The 12,500-nt window shown below is 44.2% G+C and overlaps 1 protein-coding gene across 1 annotated transcript in view; it reads left to right on the top strand.

The window, feature by feature from the left end:
* LOC117475771 (potassium voltage-gated channel subfamily D member 2-like) overlaps positions 1-12,500 on the top strand; it is a gene marked incomplete at its 5' end in the record, with an annotated part of 21,625 nt that overhangs the window by 6,584 nt on the left and 2,541 nt on the right. The gene's annotated exons all lie outside the window — the stretch shown is intronic.

Here is a 12,500-nt window from a genome sequence, read left to right as displayed (position 1 = left end):
ACGGTAACCTGAGTCAGCATATTGAACGGTACTGAGTCAGCATATTGAACGGTACCTGAGTCAGCATATTGAACAGTACCTGAGTCAGCATATTGAACGGTACCTGAGTCAGCATATTGAACGGTACCTGAGTCAGCATATTGAACGGTACCTGAGTCAGCATATTGAACGTTACCTGAGTCAGCATATTGAACGGTACCTGAGTTAGCATATTGAACGGTACCTGAGTCAGCATATTGAACGGTACCTGAGTCAGCATATTGAACGGTACCTGAGTCAGCATATTGAACGGTACCTGAGTCAGCATATTGAACGGTAACTGAGTCAGCATATTGAATGGTACCTGAGTCAGCATATTGAACGTTACCTGAGTCAGCATATTGAACGTTACCTGAGTCGCATATTGAACGGTACCTGAGTCAGCATATTGAACGTTACCTGAGTCAGCATATTGAACGGTACCTGAGTCAGCATATTGAACGTTACCTGAGTCAGCATATTGAACGGTACCTGAGTCAGCATATTGAACGGTACCTGAGTCAGCATATTGAACGTTACCTGAGTCAGCATATTGAACGGTACCTGAGTCAGCATATTGAACGGTACCTGAGTCAGCATATTGAACGGTACCTGAGTCAGCATATTGAACGTTACCTGAGTCAGCATATTGAACGGTACCTGAGTCAGCATATTGAACGGTAACTGAGTCAGCATATTGAACGGTACCTGAGTCAGCATATTGAACGGTACCTGAGTCAGCATATTGAACGTTACCTGAGTCAGCATATTGAACGTTACCTGAGTCAGCATATTGAACGGTACCTGAGTCAGCATATTGAACGGTACCTGAGTCAGCATATTGAACGGTACCTGAGTCAGCATATTGAACGGTACCTGAGTCAGCATATTGAACGGTACCTGAGTCAGCATATTGAACGTTAGTCAGCATATTGAACGTTACCTAAGTCAGCATATTGAACGTTAGTCAGCATATTGAACGGTACCTGAGTCAGCATATTGAACGTTACCTAAGTCAGCATATTGAACGTTACCTGAGTCAGCATATTGAACGTTAGTCAGCATATTGAACGGTACGTGAGTCAGCATATTGAACGTTACCTGAGTCAGCATATTGAACGGTACCTAAGTCAGCATATTGAACGGTACCTGAGTCAGCATATTGAACGTTAGTCAGCATATTGAACGGTACCTGAGTCAGCATATTGAACGGTACCTGAGTCAGCATATTGAACGTTAGTCAGCATATTGAACGGTACCTGAGTCAGCATATTGAACGGTACCTGAGTCAGCATATTGAACGGTACCTGAGTCAGCATATTGAACGTTAGTCAGCATATTGAACGTTACCTGAGTCAGTATATTGAACGGTACCTGAGTCAGCATATTGAACGGTACCTGAGTCAGCATATTGAACGGTACGGTACCTGAGTCAGCATATTGAACGGTACCTGAGTCAGCATATTGAACGGTACCTGAGTCAGCATATTGAACGTTACCTGAGTCAGCATATTGAACGTTAGTCAGCATATTGAACGGTACCTGAGTCAGCATATATGGAACGGTACCTGAGTCAGCATATTGAACGGTACCTGAGTCAGCATATTGAACGTTACCTGAGTCAGCATATTGAACGTTAGTCAGCATATTGAACGGTACCTGAGTCAGCATATTGAACGGTACCTGAGTCAGCATATTGAACGGTACCTGAGTCAGCATATTGAACGGTACCTGAGTCAGCATATTGAACGGTACCTGAGTCAGTATATTGAACGTTACCTGAGTCAGTATATTGAACGTTACCTGAGTCAGTATATTGAACGTTACCTGAGTCAGCATATTGAACGGTACCTAAGTCAGCATATTGAACGTTACCTGAGTCAGCATATTGAACGTTACCTAAGTCAGCATATTGAACGGTACCTGAGTCAGCATATTGAACGTTACCTGAGTCAGCATATTGAACGTTAGTCAGCATATTGAACGGTACCTGAGTCAGCATATTGAACGGTACCTGAGTCAGCATATTGAACGGTACCTGAGTCAGCATATTGAACGTTACCTGAGTCAGCATATTGAACGTTAGTCAGCATATTGAACGGTACCTGAGTCAGCATATTGAACGGTACCTGAGTCAGCATATTGAACGGTACCTGAGTCAGCATATTGAACGGTACCTGAGTCAGCATATTGAACGGTACCTGAGTCAGCATATTGAACGGTACCTGAGTCAGTATATTGAACGTTACCTGAGTCAGTATATTGAACGTTACCTGAGTCAGTATATTGAACGTTACCTGAGTCAGCATATTGAACGGTACCTAAGTCAGCATATTGAACGTTACCTGAGTCAGCATATTGAACGTTACCTAAGTCAGCATATTGAACGGTACCTGAGTCTGTAGTCAACGCACTATAAAGAACTACATTTCCCACGGCGCCTGTGCTAAAGCCACAGTGATGGGCAACCTGTTGAGAGACGCCGTCGAGGAACAGTTTTTAACCGTACACGTACACGTACATACAAATCGTACAAGTACCCTTTAAGTTATGAAGTTATAAGCATTATCAAGAAAGAAGGAATACCTAAGTTGTTTGTTATTTTATTTGAGTTTTGTCTATTTCTTCTGAATATTGTAAAGCGTCCCAGAAGCGTCTCGGCGCAGGGCTCCTCTAAAATTAGGATGAATCCTATTTTTTACGCGACGCAGCCGTAAGGTAATGTCAGGCAGGCAGGAAGTGGAACGTTCAGAGCATATATAGCATATATATATATATACACACACACAAACACACAAACTAATTGTGCAGACCCTATCCCTCCGTAGTCTTGCAAGTAGGAGGAGAAATGCCAGCGTTCTCCTCCGGTTTACAGGCACTGTGTAAATTATATATATAGAATAATTATGATGATGAATGCATTACCACTAAAATACAGCAACACATCTTTGATTCATGTCGTTTATAACTGGGATATTACAATTATTATTAACTTTGTCTGTACAAAGTAGCCTGTCCAGGAAATATGCCCAAATCAACAAAAACTGCGAGCCGGCAGGCAAGACGCTCCGCTTCTGAAACGCTTCTGAAACGCGCCTGGTAGGGTATGACGCCGGAGGAGGCCGGACCAAAACCGCGGTGCAGACGGACCCGGTGGAATCTAGGGGTCAGCGTTTAGTTTCTCTCGAGCAACTGTAGTGTAGATGATGAAGATGAAGATGATGATGAAGATCAGGTTTCTGCATGCAGGTATTGTCACCTGATCCCCGAGGATCACCTGTCTGCACCTGCAGGACATGTGACCTGAAGCCCCGCCCCCAACCTGCGGTCACATGTCAAACCTCTGGAGGAACACAGGTGTTATTAAAGGGTAACTCAGAGGGCTGCGGGTGAAACACCACCGAAGAAGAAACGTGTTTAACGTGTGTAACTGATCTGAAGTTACACACACACACATACACACACACACACACACACACACACACACACACACACACACACACACACACACACACACACACTGAACCTGAGCACACATGCTGAACAGAGCTGTAGAAAAAGAGAGGGAAGCCTTCGTCACACGTGATGCATTCAAGGACTGTTTGTTTGCTGGAGTTTGTCTTAATGTGTTTGTGTGCACGTGTGTGCACGTGTGTGTGATCATGTGAACACTCACCGAGCTGCAGTGTGTGTTTCTGAGAGATTAACTCTGATGTTTCCCTGAGGAGAAACTCAATCAGTTCCTCATCACAACAGGAAGCACATTAAGAGGGAACACACTGCTCTAATGTGTAATATAATATATCATAATACTGCTGCTAATATATAATATAATATATCATAATACTGCTGTAATGTGTAATATAATATATCATAATACTGCTGCTAATGTATAATATAATATATCATAATACTGCTGTAATGTGTAATATAATATATCATAATACTGCTGTAATGTGTAATATAATATATCATAATACTGCTGTAATGTATAATATAATATATCATAATACTGCTGTAATGTATAATATAATATATCATAATACTGCTGCTATGTGTAATATAATATATCATAATACTGCTGCTAATGTATAATATAATATATCATAATACTGCTGTAATGTATAATATAATATATCATAATACTGCTGCTAATATATAATATAATATATCATAATACTGCTGTAATGTATAATATAATATATCATAATACTGCTGTAATGTGAGGAACATGATCATTTATCCTGTTGACGACTTGAGGTAGATTTGTTGTGATATGTAGAGAGAACAAGGTGTGTGTGTGTGTGTGTGTGTGTGTGTGTGTGTGTGTGTGTGTGTGTGTGTGTGTGTGTGTGTGTGTGTGTGTGTGTGTTTTGTTTTCACACACACTAACTCACGTCCAGCAGCGGCTCTGAGAAACACGTTGTTAATATTTAATGAAATACTTTTACACCAAATAATTTATATCTTCTGTTTCATAAATAGGCCTGTGTTAATGTGTGTTTTGCCCAGGTAAATAAACACACACACACACACACACACACACACACACACACACACACACACACACACACACACACACACACACACACACACACACTCGGTGAGTCATTGGAGGAAATCTCTTGCTGCAGTAATAAACAGCCGAGTGTGTGTATGTGTGTGTGTGTGTGTGTGTGTGTGTGTGTCTGTGTGTGTGTGTGTGTGTGTGTGTGTTTAAAAGCCTTCCGTTTTCTGTCAGACACACACACACACACACACAGACACACACAGACACACACACACACACACACACAGACACACACACACACACACACACACACAGGATGCTTCAGGTAGAATTATCTCTAATGAGGTTTTTCTAACGAGGATCTTCCTCCAGAGGCTGATCAGGTACAAGTACTGCAGTAAACTATAGAGTACTTCCTCTGATAAGTACTGCAGTAAACTATAGAGTACTTCCTCTGATAAGTACTGCAGTAAACTATAGAGTACTTCCTCTGATAAGTACTGCAGTAAACTATAGAGTACTTCCTCTGATAAGTACTGCAGTAAACTATAGAGTACTTCCTCTGATAAGTACTGCAGTAAACTATAGAGTATATACTGTATATACAGTATATACTGTATATACTGTATATACAGTATATACAGTATGAGCACAGTGTTTCTCTGCAGACAGTAAACACTGCAGCAGCTGCTCAGTATTTTTAGACTCATTCAGACTGTGGAGCCTCACACACACACACACACACACACACACACACACACACACACACACACACAGACACACACACACACACACACAGACACACACACACACACACACACACACACACACACACACATACACACACACACACACACACACACACAGACACACACACACACACACACACACACAGACACATACACACAGACAAATACACACACACCAACACAACACCACACACACACACACACACACAGACCACACACACCACACACACACACAGACACACACAGACACACACCCACACACACAAACAGACACACACCACACACAGCTACACACACTACCTACACACAGACACACAGACACACACAGACACACACAGACACACACACACACACACACACACACATACATACACACAGACACATACACACACAGACACACAGACACACACAGACACACACACACACACACACACACACACACAGACACACAGACTCTCTGCTCTGGTGGAGATGAACAAACATAATCAGATCTTCTTTATTGAGATTTCAGCTGAATAAAGAGATGAAGTCCAGGAATAGAAACAGACGCTTTGTGTTCTATTACATTCTCCTGTTCTTCATCTTTTCATATCTCATGATGTCTCATATCTCATGATGTCTCTCATGATGTCTCATATCTCATGATGTCTCTCATGATGTCTCATATCTCATGATGTCTCATATCTCATGATGTCTCATATCTCATGATGTCTCTCATGATGTCTCATATCTCATGATGTCTCATATCTCATGATGTCTCATATCTCATGATGTCTCTCATGATGTCTCATATCTCATGATGTCTCATATCTCATGATGTCTCTCATGATGTCTCATATCTCATGATGTCTCATATCTCATGATGTCTCATATCTCATGATGTCTCATATCTCATGATGTCTCATATCTCATGATGTCTCATATCTCATGATGTCTCATATCTCATGATGTCTCTCATGATGTCTCATATCTCATGATGTCTCATATCTCATGATGTCTCATATCTCATGATGTCTCATATCTCATGATGTCTCATATCTCATGTTTTCTGCAGATGGTATTATTGTTTGAAGAGTTGCAGGATGTTAAAGAGCAACTTGCAGGTTTTTCGTGCTTAACTTTGCCTGAAAATTACAATTAAAAAAGTGAAAGCAGCATTTCACCAATTTTTAATCTTGGTGAGCTGGAGTTTCTCCAGTCCACAGTTTCCCTAAAGGCCCGGACACACCAGCCCGATTTTGGGAGTCCGAGGCCGTCAGAGGCAGTCGGGCATTCGCGGCTCCCTACTCAGGTTGGTGTGTCCCGCACCGTCGTGTCTTCACGGCACCTTTTCTCACCTCCCGATGCCTCCCGGGAGGTCAGAGAAAGTCGGCCCAAGCAATCACTCTGATTGGCTGTTCACACTACCGCCGCCTGCTGGTAAGGACAGTTATTGCCACTCATCGACTGAAGTGTTTGCGGTGTGTTCGTAGGCGGGCGGCGTAGCGGGCGACGTAGCCGACGCAGGCGACGAAGCTGACGTAAAAGTCGGGACGCCTTCGGTACGCGTTCTTTGGTCTCAGGTGGGTGTGGAGCGGCCTTAACAGGAAAAGGACCGGAGCTAGCTTTCGTTCCTGGGTGCGTTGTGCGAGGTGCATCCACCTCCCTGCAGCACATGCTCTGCACAGCTGAGCCTATCAACAAAGGGTTCATCAGGAAATTACATCTCTCTCCCCCCCTTCGTCCTCTCTCTCTCTCTCCCCCCCTTCGTTCCCTCTCTCTCCCCCCCCTTCGTTCCTCTCTCTCCCCCCCCTTCGTTCCTCTCTCTCCCCCCCTTCGTTCCTCTCTCTCTCTCTCTCCCCCCCCTTCGTTCCTCTCTCTCCCCCCTTCGTTCCTCTCTCTCCCCCCCTTCGTTCCTCTCTCTCTCCCCCCCTGCGCTGCTCTCTCTCTCTCTCCCCCCCCTATCTCGCTGCTCTCTCTCTCTCTCCCCCCCCTTCGCTGCTCTCTCTCTCTCTCTCTCCCCCCCCCCTTCGCTGCTCTCTCTCTCCCCCTTCTCTCTCTCTCTCCCCTCCGGTACACAGCTCCGTAAGACGTAGTGTGGAGTTGCATTAGGTAACGCGAGATATGGCTGATACTTTCTGTTATGGATCAGTATCAACAGTCCTGCCAGTAACGTTACTATATGATCAATACTACTTTAGTTATAGCCTGATATATGATAGCTAACTTTACAATGTTGTGATGTGACTGACGTTAGCTAACATGAACTGTAGCTAACGCCGGTCACTCACCAAGACAGCTGCCCTGTTCTCCACTGGTTCTCCTCACACCACAGACAGCTGCCCTGTTCTCCATCGGTTCTCCTCACACCACAGACAGCTGCCCTGTTCTCCACTGGTTCTCCTCACACCACAGACAGCTGCCCTGTTCTCCATCGGTTCTCCTCACACCACAGACAGCTGCCCTGTTCTCCACTGGTTCTCCTCACACCACAGACAGCTGCCCTGTTCTCCACTGGTTCTCCTCACACCACAGACAGCTGCCCTGTTCTCCATCGGTTCTCCTCACACCACAGACAGCTGCCCTGTTCTCCACTGGTTCTCCTCACACCACAGACAGCTGCCCTGTTCTCCACTGGTTCTCCTCACACCACAGACAGCTGCCCTGTTCTCCATCGGTTCTCCTCACACCACAGCTCCATTTCTCGCCGATGGCCGTTATTTCTTCTAATCCTTGGCTGCTCCTGGTCTCTTGGCCGCCTAGCAGGCTCATCATTATAATTATATGCATTCGAATATATATATTTTCAACCTCTTCTGTGTCAAAACTAGCATTGTGATCCATGTTTATTCACACGTTAGACCGGCCGCTCTCCCTCATGTGACGTCACACGCGGGTGGTCTTTTTTTATGCGGAAGTAAAATGTCTCACAGAAACGACGCCAGATGTCACTGTGGTGTATATTTCTGTATATGTTTTTGAAAATCTAGTGGATACATCATTTTCCTACACATTTATTCACTGGGGTCTCTAACCTGCAATGTTTTTCTCTGAGATTTTAGTGTTTAATTATGAAAAGTCTCAGGTTGTTTTCTAGGATAATACCTTGACTTCTGTTCAGTTACTGTCTCATGGCTGACTGTGGCTCTTTCTATTGGCCAATTTGTTTATTTATTTATTCGCCTTCAGCTTCATTTAAACCTGTTTGACCTCTTACATCAGTGTGTGTGTGTGTGTGTGTGTGTGTGTGTGTGTCTCCTCACCTGCTGTTAGATTGATCTCATGTTCCCCAGCAGCATGCTCTCATGTTAACATCATGTAGCGTGTTGATGTTCCTGTGACGCCTCCACAGTGAAGGAAGGCTTGAGAGAGGTATAACAGAAGAGCTGAGGGTCACACAGCAGGGGGTCTCTGGTGGTGTTTCTGCTGTCACTCTCTCATTCAGACCCCTTATCAGTTTTTATTTTTGCCCACGTGTTGTCCACTTTTTTTGACTTATTTCTAGCTTTTTTCTGACCTAACGCCGATCCAGTTTTCAGTATTTTTGCACCCTTTCTGCCGACTTATTGTAGATTTGTTGGCGATTTGTTGGCGACTTATTTCCGACGTATTGCCCACTTAATGCTGCCTCTTTGCTGACTTATTGCCCCCTTGCCGGGTAAGATACCTATAGTGTATTGGTTTAACTGTAAGATGTTTTATAATCTTCACCCCTCCGTCTGTCTCCATGGAAACATGACCTGTAAAAGATGTTAGTGTGTGTGTGTGACCTGTACTCGCCTCACACTGGTGTTATCAACACGGCGACCAGATGGTGCTGCTTGGAGACGGTCGTCAAGGTGACCCCTGAGACCTCATTCATTTCACATCACACGTGTTTGTTCTGCTGCCCTTGTGGGGACCGTATGGTTTTACTGTCCATACGGGGACCGACCTCAATGTGATCCAGAAATCACCTAAACAACAAAAACACCTTCATTAGTGTGTTTTATACCTTCTGTAGATGAGAGGTAGTTATATATATATATATTTATACTTGTAATACTTTTAATATCTTGTGTTTGTGGACATTGTTGAAACACGGAGAAACATGTCTTTATTATTATTTTATTGAACTCCTTCAGAGGGGCTGCCATGCTCCTGCAGAGGATTGGGTTGTGCTGAGCTTTATATTTAATAATGTATAAATAATAAAGCAATGTTTTCTGATTCCTGCAGAAAGAGTGGAGTCGTAAATAAATAAAAACATTGCAGAGATGAAAGAGTTTCTCTTCTGATGGTTCATCGATCTCTGGTTTAGCATCAATGCTAACTCCTGCAGAGAAACACAACAGAACTTTACTCTACGGACTTCCTGTCTGCTGCTCCTTCAAAATAAAAGAGGGACTTCTGGTCTCTCTGATCCTCAAACTGAAACTCCAACATTTGTGTGTGTGTGTGTGTGTGTGTGTGTCCGAATGTGTGCGTGTGTGTGTGTGTGTGTGTGTGTGTGTGTGTGTGTCCGAATGTGTGCGTGTGTGTGTGTCTCTGTGTGTCTCTCTGTGTGTGTGTGTGTGTGTGTGTGTGTGTGTGTGTGTGTGTGTGTGTGTGTGTGTCTCTGTGTGTGTGTGTGTGTGTGTGTGTGTGTCTCTGTGTGTGTGTGTTCCCCTCAGGCTGAACATTAACTCTGCATTAGCGCTGCTGCTAACGGCGCGCAGAGAGGAAGATCTGAGACATTAAACCTCCTCATGTCTTCATGTTTCATTTCAGGGTTCGTCTCTGCAAAGGAAATCATATTGAATAAAACACAGAAAGACAGAAACATTAAAGCATCGGGTCGTTTCTGTAAAGGAGATCAATCAGATCTTTGTTACTAACATATTCATTTTTTAAAGGATTATTAATATAATATCTATAGTATTGTGCGAGTTACTGGACTCCAGAATAAAGATACTGGTTTGGGTTAAAGTCGGTCCGTTTCTCAGGTAAAATGAGTAGTTTGTAAGAAAAGTAATAATGAAATAATAACTAGATTTAATATTTAGTTGTTTTTAGGCTCTTTAACACTCCGGGTCAGTGAGAGTGGTTCTGGTTCAGTGAGACAGGTTCTGGATCAGTGAGACTGGTTCTGGTTCAGTGAGACAGGTTCTGGATCAGTGAGACAGGTTCTGGTTCAGTGAGACTGGTCTGGGATCAGTGAGACAGGTTCTGGATCAGTGAGACTGGTTCAGTGAGACTGGTTCTGGTTCAGTGAGACTGGTTCTGTTTCAGTGAGACTGGTCTGGGATCAGTGAGACAGGTTCTGGTTCAGTGGGACTGGTCTCTGATCAGTGAGACAAATTCTGGATCAGTGAGACAGGTTCTGGTTCAGTGGGACTGGTTCTGGATCAGTGAGACTGGTTCTGGTTTAGTGAGACTGGTTCTGGATCAGTGAGACTGGTTTTGGATCAGTGAGACTGGTTCTGGATCAGTGAGACTGGTTCTGTTTCAGTGAGACTGGTTCTGTTTCAGTGAGACTGGTCTGGGATCAGTGAGACAGGTTCTGGTTCAGTGAGACTGGTTCTATTTCAGTGAGACAGGTTCTGGTTCAGTGGGACTGGTCTGGGTTCAGTGAGACTGGTTCTGGATCAGTGAGACTGGTTCTGGATCAGTGAGACTGGTTCAGTGAGACTGGTTCTGGTTCAGTCAGACTGGTTCTGGATCAGTGAGACTGGTTCTGGATCAGTGAGACTGGTTCTGGATCAGTGAGACTGGTTCAGTGACACTGGTTCTGGATCAGTGAGACTGGTTCTGGATCAGCTGATGTCTCCATCTGGTCTCAAGCAGCTATAATTAAACGTCTTGACCTCTGACCCCTGTGAGTCTCAGTGGATTAAATCTCAGTCTGAACTTGTTAACAGTGATAGAGTGCCACAGTCTTTACCTGGTTCTTTAATACCCCATTCACACCAACGGTGTTTCAGGGCCGGTTCGGAGCTGGTGCTTGAAAAGCACCGGGTTTTCCTGTTCACACCGCAGCGGAGCCGCCTCTAAGCTCCGGAATCCGGTTCGTTTCGAGCACCAAAAAGTTGTCCGTCTAGAAGCAAGAACCGCATACGTCACGCTTACGTCGGAGGGGGGCGAGATTAACCTGAGCTAACAGTTAAGGCGAGTACGGCAAATAAAAGTTGTAACCAGCAGTAGTGCTGAGCAAAGTGACTAGAACGCAACCACACACTTGTAAAAAAAAAACACACTTTATAAAGTCAGGCAACACGAACCAGGCTTCGTGTGATTCTGTTTATTTGTACCTTACTTTGACCATCCGTTCGCTGTTATTGATCATTGTGGAGAGCAGGCAGACGTTTCGTTTGTTATTATAGCAGCTATCGGATGGAATCAATACATGGGCTGCACAGGTTGTCATGTCCGACTATCACAAGTAGAATCATAATGAAAAATACGCCGGTAAAAAGTGCCTGTAGAAATCGGCTTAGCAAGTAGTCAGTTTAGCTTCGGTTGCTATGCTAACATCACCCATGTTATACCAGAGAAACTTTCATAACAGCGTTGTGATGCCAAACAGCGTCAATTCAGACTGACACACATTCACTGAAGGGGAACTGGGGATATGTATCAGCTGCTTGTGTGACAGTCAGACAGTGAATAGAGCCGTGTGAGCTAACCCGGAGCTAACGGGAGAATACACTCCCGTGGAAGAGCAGCCAGCACTGCAGCGGTCGCTAAATGAAACACATTAATAAACAATGAACCACGGCACTCTGGAGAAAAGTATAAGGTTGGAGAAGTCGTTATTTAATTTAATCTGGCTTCGTATGATTAAAAGCAACACGATCATCGACCCGACACAGTCCCCGGCCCGTTGTTGTTGTTGTTGTTGTTGTTGTGAGGTGAGCTCCGGCGTTGGGGAGAAACTCAGCGACGTAAACTGTGACGTCATGACGCAGCAGCGGCAGCTCTGGGCGGTGTGAACAGAGCGGGAGCAGAACCGAAGAACCGGTTCTGAACCTGAAAAGCTCTAGCACGGAGCTAGAACGGGAAAAGCCTTGGTGTGAAAGGGGTATCTGACAGGTCTTTACCTGGTTCTTTAATACATGTAAGAGGTTCTAGGGGTCTTTACCTGGTTCCTTACGACGTGTAAGAGGTTGTTTAAGTGGTTCTAGTATAATTCATTAATCATTGTGACGTGTAAGGGAAAAATAAATATCTTCATGATGTTGTTTGTTTAAAAGAGATGTATTCATCTCTCTATTTATAACACACAC

Source organism: Trematomus bernacchii, unplaced genomic scaffold, assembly GCF_902827165.1.
Source record: "Trematomus bernacchii unplaced genomic scaffold, fTreBer1.1, whole genome shotgun sequence".
Taxonomy (NCBI): domain Eukaryota; kingdom Metazoa; phylum Chordata; class Actinopteri; order Perciformes; family Nototheniidae; genus Trematomus; species Trematomus bernacchii.
This window is presented reverse-complemented; position numbering and strand designations above follow the sequence as displayed.